At 43.1% G+C, this 8,772-nt stretch overlaps 1 protein-coding gene across 1 annotated transcript in view; it reads left to right on the top strand.

The window, feature by feature from the left end:
* The window catches only part of WDR25 (WD repeat domain 25), a 206,383-nt gene that overhangs the window by 70,300 nt on the left and 127,311 nt on the right, over positions 1-8,772 (top strand). The window lies entirely within an intron of this gene.

Raw genomic sequence — 8,772 nt, 5'->3', positions numbered from 1 at the left:
TAGGTTTGCTGATTTGGATAACAGAGAGGAGAAAAAGCCAGCTATTTTGCAGGCTTTCATTTAAGGTTGCATGGCTGCCAAAACCTACATTTTTTCAAAAGTAATCTTGCAAAAACACATTGGGTGATGCTACATGTTCTGATGCCATAGCATGCTAATGGCTGCTGTTTTCCTCATCTCTCTCCTTTTTCTTTCTTAGTCTGACACCTTATATTTCATGAGATTATTTACAAAAATAAACATATTCATAACCTTTATTAAAACTCAGGTACTGATTGTAATATAGAAGCAATACCTGCCTTTTATTAAAGCATATATTCAATTGTCAACCCATGGAAAGAGAAATATGCACAGGTGAAAAGATGAATATCTATCTTTCATAATTTACCAGTAAAATTCAGGAGTATATGCAAAAAATACTTAGAATATGAAGCCAGGGTCAAGTTTACATATGCATTGCATGAAAATGAATTAATGGGAACATATGGGAAAAGTTGTCGCAGTTCATAGGTGTGACCTTTTATGTCATTCAGAGAGAAAATGAATAACCAATCTCTTAATTGAGATCAGTTGGTATACCTATGACAACCAGAGGTCTTGATTCATTGGCATCCAAAAGGTTTTGCTTTTCTGTTTAATATTGTTGTTACTAAGTGATTGAGGTTATATGAGTTCTCTGCTTGAGATGCTCCCTGCTCTTTGGCTGTGTTGCGTATAATGTGCTGCTGACACAAGTGGTCAAGTTCCCCAAGTCAAATAACACTTCTGTGTTCTGTGATCCAGGTTAGTGATCCCAACAGAGAGATTAATATTTAATTTGGCAACTTCTTGTATTTATAATAGGGTCCCATTTTGCGAGCCACACTTTCAAAAAAAATCTGACCTCTGCACGTCTGGCTCAGGCCCAGTTATTGATTGCCCTGCACCTCAGATTGGTGCTGTCCTTCAAGCATTGGAAATCTATCATTCTTCATTTTAGCCTCTCATTTTCAGCTTTCATTTGGGTTATGAACATGGAATGAGGAGAATACATCTTGCTTCCCCCCCCCCCCATTTTTTAAAGAGAAAATCTATCCAGATTAAATGGAAAATAATGGTTGACCCAAATAAAGTATCAATATTTATTTAATAAGCAAGAAAGCCATGTTCCAGTGTTCTTGGAGGCTCAAATATTGATGTGTAAACATCTGATTTACTTCATTTCCTTGCATGTGATATATAGATCCCTTATAATTCAATCAGATCTCTTTAAAAGGACAGGATAGAAAGATACAAAAAATATTGCTAAGTACAGATATTGCTCTTCCTGAACAGGATTCTACAGAGGTTTGACGATTACTCTCAGGCTATGAGCAGACATCATTTTCAACTGCTCTAAAGGAGCAGTGGGAGTTGCCACCTGCGAACATACATCAGCTGTTATCATGCAACTGTTATGACTGCCTGCTTCTATGGCCTAGAAGTTAGCTACATTTCTGTAACTTTGACAATTTTTCTGTAACAACTTTTCTGTAACAATTACAATTTGATAACTAGCATCAATTATCAATAATACTGTGCTTACTCTCATATGTTGACAGGACTCTTATATAATTATCTATGTATATGATTTAATATAGTTATCTTATGTACATATATTGTATAATATAATAATTTTAGCAGATGAAAAGAGAGGCTAACATCTGCCATTCCTCACTTAGTTGCTTTTTTTGGTCTTGGCAGATTTTAGTTCTTTGCTCTGTGAGACATGCTTTTGCTTCTGCTCCATTATTTGTCTGGAACCCTTCCTTCCAGACCATTGAATCACTTCCTCATTTTTAGTCATGCCTTAAAACTTTCTTTTCTTCAGTTTATTGAGTGTTTTACTGTAATTTTTCCATGATGACTGCATTTTAAGGTTGACTGTATGTAATTGAAATATACAATTAGAGTATGATCCTATTTCATTGACTCCCCAGCTGCTCTGAAATTATCCAGTGTTAGAGGGTAGACATAGGTCTACCATAATCCTTTAGTACTGCTCCTTTAATTTAAAACAGGGGCTACTACTGCAGATATTCAAAGACCATGTTCATTGCTTTCTCAGTGATCTCAAATGCTATCAGTAATACCTCGTGTTTAGAGACCTACTGAATTTGCAGCAGAAGTGGGCTGTGCAGTGGCTACTTTAATCTTGCAGGTTCCCCTGCAGTCTCCTCCCTCCCCTCCTGATTGGTGGAGGGGACCTGCTGCTTACTCCTGATCAGCAGGGAGGCAAAAACTGAAGTTTTAAACAGGGCACCATTTTTGCCTCCTGGCCAGTTAGCATCAATAAGCAACAGGAGGCAGAAATGGTGCCTTATTTAAACCCGAAGCTTTTGCTTCCCTGCTGATCAGGAACAAGCGGTGGGGGGCGGGCTCGTATCTTCTGCTGGATAACCATGTACAAATCGTTTAACAACTCTGACCAGCCCAGACCTGAAGAAGGGCATCTTTTGCCAAAAGCTTGTCTAAAATTTGTCTTGTTCATGCACAGAAAAAAATATAACATTGAGCTTCCTCATTCAGCTGTTAATGCATTTCAGTTCAGCACCTGACCTCTCCTGGCAATGGGGAAATTAATTCTCAGTTATTTTGTGCTTTTTGAGTTGTGGGCAACTATGTAGGCAAAACAAATGTCCATTTCTGACTTCAGAAGGATGTGTAACTATTAAGGCTGCGCGAAGCTTTGGTCCTTGATTTGATTTGGTGGAGATTCGGCCTGATTTGGTGGCCGAATCTCTAAATCCGAATCGAATCGGAGGACCCTTTAATCTCTGCGAATCAAATCGGAACTCTCTGAATTGATTCAGAGAGATTTGGAAAGATTCGGCAATTCGGACATAGGCGCAGTTTTGAATGTTTTTTTCTACGTACCTCTAGGTAGCAGGCGGCTTGTGAGTGCTGTGATGGTGGGGTGCGTAGAGTGTCCCACAGGAGCACGGGGAGTCCCCAGTGTGCTTGGCAGCAGACCCAGAAGTGGACCAGAAGCACTTCTGGTCTATTTCTGGGTTTGTGGGGGAGTGTGCTGGGGGGCTCCCCTGTGCCCCTCCCCTGGCTCAGCAGCTGAGTTCTCCTGGGTCTCCCCGTGGCTGATTGCTGAGCTGGTGGGGTGCAGGGTGGTCCCCCAGCATGCTCCCTGGCGGACATGAAAGTGGACCGGAAGTACTTCTGGTCTACTTCCAGGTTTGCTGCTGAGCATGTGGAGGTCCCCCCTGCACTCCTGTGGGACACTCCATCCACCCCAGCATCTCAGCATTCACAAGTTGCGCTGGTACCTTGAGATATGTAAAAAAAAAAAAAAGCTTTTAAAGCTGTGTCTTTGTGTGAATCGCTGATTCTCCTAATCAGCATCGAATCTTCAGACTTGGATTTGGCCAAATTGAATCGGGGACAGTGATCCGAATCAACCAATCGAATCACTGTCCCTGATTCAGGCCGAATCAGAATCCAAATTGAATAGGACCCCCCCCTTCGCACATCCCTAGTAACTATACACTTCTGGGGGCAAAGGGTTAATTTACAAGCAATCTATTAGCTAATTCTCTAGTACTTAAAAACTGTTAGTAGAGAAATCTATAAATGCAAAAAGATCATTGATCTGATACCTCTTGTTCAGACATTTGTTCATGCATTTTTGTAAATATTATAGTTTTCCACCTTTCCAGCTCAGCATTATAAGCTTCAGTAATAATTCCAGTGCGTCAGCAAACTCCTTTGCAGAGAGAGAGATTAAAGGGAGAGGATAGAACATATGGCTGCCAAACAACTTGAAGGTGTCACATGATTACCTTAGTAAGAACCAGAAAATCCCCTATGTGGAATGGTGCATATTGCCTTATACACATCATCCTCTTTCTCTCCATATTCTGTAACTTCTCTTAAAACATGGGTATTCTATTCATGCCTAGAATAGTGGATAAGAATTGGAAAGTAACCATTCTTTCTTCTGAATTCCACATTTCCAGACTGTTAGGTATGTTTATAGTTTTGATTAATTTTATTGCAAAATATTATGTAAGTATTTGTTCTGAGAATCAGTACAACACATTTCATCATTACAATTACAGCTGAATTTCTAACTTATACATGCCATTAATAGTTTATGATAGTGAAATCATAGAATCCATAAAGTAGACTGACAAGTTTCTGTTTATTGGCCTCAGTTTCCTACCTTTACTCAGTTTGATCATGCTTTCCTTCAGAGAAGCATACTAGGATTGTGTATCAAAGCTGTGCCTTGAACATTCCCATTGAGGCTATAGTAATGATGCTTACTGGCAGAAAGCAGCCAATGTATATGTTTAAACCAGATTTGTGCTTTCAATTTAAATCAGTTGATTAGGTTTCCCTTGTTATACAAGATAGAGTTTAGTCTACTGACTTATTATTAGGTATATTTATTTCTTGGAGCAGATGGCCAAACTTAAACTAAGTGTAGTAGTTCTCATAATTAAACCTTTGCTGTGTAGATTTCTATTTCTATGCACCCAGCAGCACAGAATTTTTCTACTGTTGTGTTCTAACATATAGCCTTTTTTTTCCTTTCAGACTTCTCCCATTATAGTATGAATAATTCTCGTTTGGGGGATGAAAGTGTCTGCATGTTTAGTTTATCAAAGTTTTTTTTTTAAATCAGTTCTATCTCTTTGAATTACAGAAAAAGTACATTTTTTGTTTAAATTTTTTTGGCCTATCAAAAAAAAAATTCAAAAAAACTGCACATTTAGCCAGTTGTTCATTTTTGTTTGAAGAAAAGTCTGATAGCTATTTTTTTTTGGGGAGGGGTGGGGCGGAAGCAAATGTTTGGAAACCCTTTTCACGGGCTCAGTGAGTTACCTGCTAATGTTTTAGAAGAGCATAATGAATTATACCTTCTCTGATATCCCAAGGAAGCTAAGGAAAGCATATGTTTTCACCAAGTTGAGATGCAGTTACTGAGGCTGTTTGTATGGGTGAAATAGTAAATATGCAACTGATACATACTTTCAAAATCTTTATTGCACAAAATATTTTCTACCTTTATGATAGCCATTAAAAAAATCTTGTTCACCCAAAAAAACTACTCCTCTCAGCTGTAAATAATATAGAGAGAGAAATACATAATGCAGATTAAATGAGTTTTCTATGGGTGGCAAAGCATGAGATTCTGTTAGTCTTACACACTGGATAATAAACTACTCTGCAAATGGTCCTTTTGCTTTAAAGGGGGTATTTATGGTAAAAGGTATAACATGTTGTGAGTGAGGCTGGCAGAATCTGGAGCAATTTGAGGTAGTGACAGAAATAAAAATTGAACATAGATGAAGCTGAAATAGGATAGTGATGAGAGATATTTTAGAGTCTACATGGACAAAGAGATCCAGTCCTCTGCTTTAGTTATTAAGCTATAATGCTGGCAGGTAGGAAATCAGTATCAATTTGTTGAATGAGGGACTGTTTGACAGAGGAAAGCGTGACAAGATCAGTGTTTTCCACAAGGACAGCTACTAGCAATGGAGAAGAAGAGATTGTGGTTTAAGACAGTCCAAAGGATAGTCTTCCTATAGCAGGGGTGGGCAAAATACAGCCTACCAACTGATTGGATTCAGCCCATGGGGGGTGCCTGCTAAGTGATTGGATCTAGCCCGTGGCTGCCCCCATGGTGTGTTTCACATGGAGCTGAGCCCCACCTGGGGCAGCCCACACCATGCTCCTACCCATGCCCAACAGACCCGGCCTCAATCGGTGTGCACAGCTTCCCAGCCAACTCCAGATGCTGGCTGCCTTCCACCCACTCTGCAGCCTGCAGGTGGCTGCTCATTGTGCCAGGTGAGCTGACTGGGCAGAAGACAGCCAGGACCTAGAGCTGGAGCCCTGTGCGCTGAGGCAGGAGCCAGCTGGCTGAAGCTTTCCCCCACCCAGAGTTGCGCAGCAGGGGCAGGGGCAGGAGGAAGAGGAGAGGAGCCGAGCAGCGCTTTGGTGGCTGCAGCTGCACTGGGAGCAGCCCCGTTGGGAGGTGGTGCATGCTGGCTGGGGTCAGTGGGTGCAGGCTGGAGCACAGCACTGGGTGCCCCAGGCAGGAGTAGGTGGGCTCAGCCCCATGCAGAGCATCATGAGGACAGCCACAGACTGCACCTGCACTATACCACTGGGGCGAGCTCTGCAGCATGTGTCCCCTGCCCCTTACCTCCAACTGGCTCCTGGGACTTGGCACCCAGGCAGCCCCACCCCACCCAGACCTACCCCCTACACATCCCACAGATAAAATATACAAGAGTAAGAGTATTTTGAACGGTTATACTATCACCTCTAAATACACTACTCAACAAAACAAATCAGGACAAAAATATTTTTAAAAATAAAATTAAAATGTTATATTAGATGTTTGATTTTTAGCATATGGTTTGTTTTTATCTATAATTTGCTAAAATGATATCTTCTGAAAAATTTTGTGTGTGCAGCCCTTGAAAGCTCACCAAAACTCATTAAGTGGCCCGCCAGCTGAAATAATTGTCCATCCCTGCTGTCATGGCAGCCTGTTGAAAGATAGGAATGCCACTGCAGGGTGGAAGTTCACACCATAGAGATAGTAGGTTGTTTGTAGGCTGCTTCATTTGCTTAGGGCCTATCACCTGCATGTGGGAAAGGACTGAAATCAGGAGTCATGTAGCTCTGGTGGGATGAGCCCAAATCCAAATACAATTTGAGTGCTGGCTTAGGTGGGCAGGGTGGGTAAGATCTTATGAACAGCAGAAGTGGCACTTACCTAGCCAATGATGATCATTAAGTAACACAGCAGAGACTAAATGTATCATGCTCAAGCAAAGAGCAGCAAAAGTACTCTGTTTGGGAGTAAGAGGCTGGCTGCTGGTTTTGTTCTTTGTTGGGGAAGATGGTGTTTCCCTGGGTCTAAACATAAAAGATGCAATACGTTACATTCTTACTGGGATGGTGTTAATGAACTGGGTGAGGGGAAGTCTGTGAATGATATTTCGTGCTAACTAAAGCTTTAGGTAGATAAAACCAGTGTATCCTTCCTGAATGCATCATTTGTTTCTGTGGCTATTTCAGTTCCCTGTGACAGCTGTTAAAAGAACTGTGGAGCTCGGGTCTCTGTAGGGGAAAGTGGATTTCTCCACCGTCAGGTAAATGGCTTCATGTGTGGGGACTACACCCTTCATGAGGAGCCTAGAGGGCTAGCCAGGATTTGTGATACTTTGTAGGCTGGCCAGTTTTGGTTGTTTTTAACAAGCTTTTCTTCATTTACACTGTGCAGAACAGTTGTAGAACATACGTTGCAGAGAATTAAATGGTGATAAGCTCCTTAATCAAAATGGTAGTGATTGGCTTACAAAAATACATGTTTATTATTCCTTGAAACTGTCTCTCCAAATGCTTTGGTAAATGCACCAAGTACATTCAAGGTGAAGCTGTGAGAGGTCTATTTGCTTCATTAGGAATATTTTCTTTAAGGGGGGGGGGGTGTGCAGAAATGTAGCAGCCCCTACTGCTAAGCAACTGATATCATGCCAGTGTTTTTAGAAGTTGCTTTCTGAAGGCGGGCAGCAATGACCTTTCTTTGCTTTAGTTGGGCTTGTGCAGGAGTAGGCAAAATATGGTCCGCAGGCTGGATCTGGCCCACCAAGTGATTCTGCCTGGCCTGCGGTGGGTACCTCACCCCTGCCCAGCTCAGGCATGGGGAGCAGCCCAAGCTGCAGCATATACAGCTGGTCCCACTGTCCCAGGGCATGGAGGTGCCACCTGGCATGGAGCACAGTCCACTGCATCCCCACATATGACTCTTGGACATGCTGGGAGCTGTAGTCCATGGGGCTGGTGCAGTGGCCGGACTCAGCACTCACTCTGCCCTTACACTTCTGGCGTCTCCACTGCTGCTACTGGACCTAGCTGTGCTGCCCAGGCACCGCTGCCCATCTTCCCAGCACATCTGCTGGGGGGACTGGATGGAGTGGGTAGGTGGGTGGGGTTTCCATGAAGACTCTCCTGGGACCCCTGCAGGCAAGGCATACTTGGCCAAGAGGATGGGATGGAGCCATGGACAGGCGGGGAACAGCGACTGGGAGTGAGATGGGCAGGCAGAGCCAGGGCTGGGGTTGGGGCTAGGATCGCAGAATGGTGACTGCAGTACTGGTGTAGGTCATAGGGGCATAAGGGGAGCAGACCATGGCTCTGTCCCGGCTCCATGCTGTCACCACCTTGTGATCTTGGCTCCAGCCCTGCCCACCCATTTGGCTTCTGGACAATTCTCCCTGCCCATCCACGGCTCCGTCCCATCCACCCAGGTGAGCGTGCCCTGCCTGCAGCATTCCTGGGCTGGTCTCCCCACCCCGTGTGGAGCACCCAGCAGTGGATGCGGGTTGGTCAGGCCTGGGGCTGGATAGGATCAATTGGCCTCTTCCCAGTGTTGCCCCCACCCCGTGCCACACTGGATAGTGTAAGTGGACTGGGGGTGGGGGGTGGGATGGGGTGCTGAGGCCATGTCAGCACTTTCCCTACACAGCCTTCAACAGCTCACCAAAACTCCTTAAGTGGCCCTCCGGCCTAAATAATTGCCCATCCCTGCCTCAAACCTTATTTATGTTAAATTTGAAAGCATATGGTAATCTTACTGAATAACAAACAATTCCTGTTAAATGTCCCTATAAATTAAAAAATATGCTATTCATAAGAATGTATTTTCACAAAACATTGTTCAGTCCTTGCATAAGTTTAAGCAGAAAAGGTATACTAAGATTTTTTTTTTTTTTTTTT

Source organism: Gavialis gangeticus, unplaced genomic scaffold (assembly GCF_001723915.1).
Source record: "Gavialis gangeticus isolate Ggan-Ray unplaced genomic scaffold, GavGan_comp1, whole genome shotgun sequence".
Classification (NCBI taxonomy): domain Eukaryota; kingdom Metazoa; phylum Chordata; order Crocodylia; family Gavialidae; genus Gavialis; species Gavialis gangeticus.
This window is presented reverse-complemented; position numbering and strand designations above follow the sequence as displayed.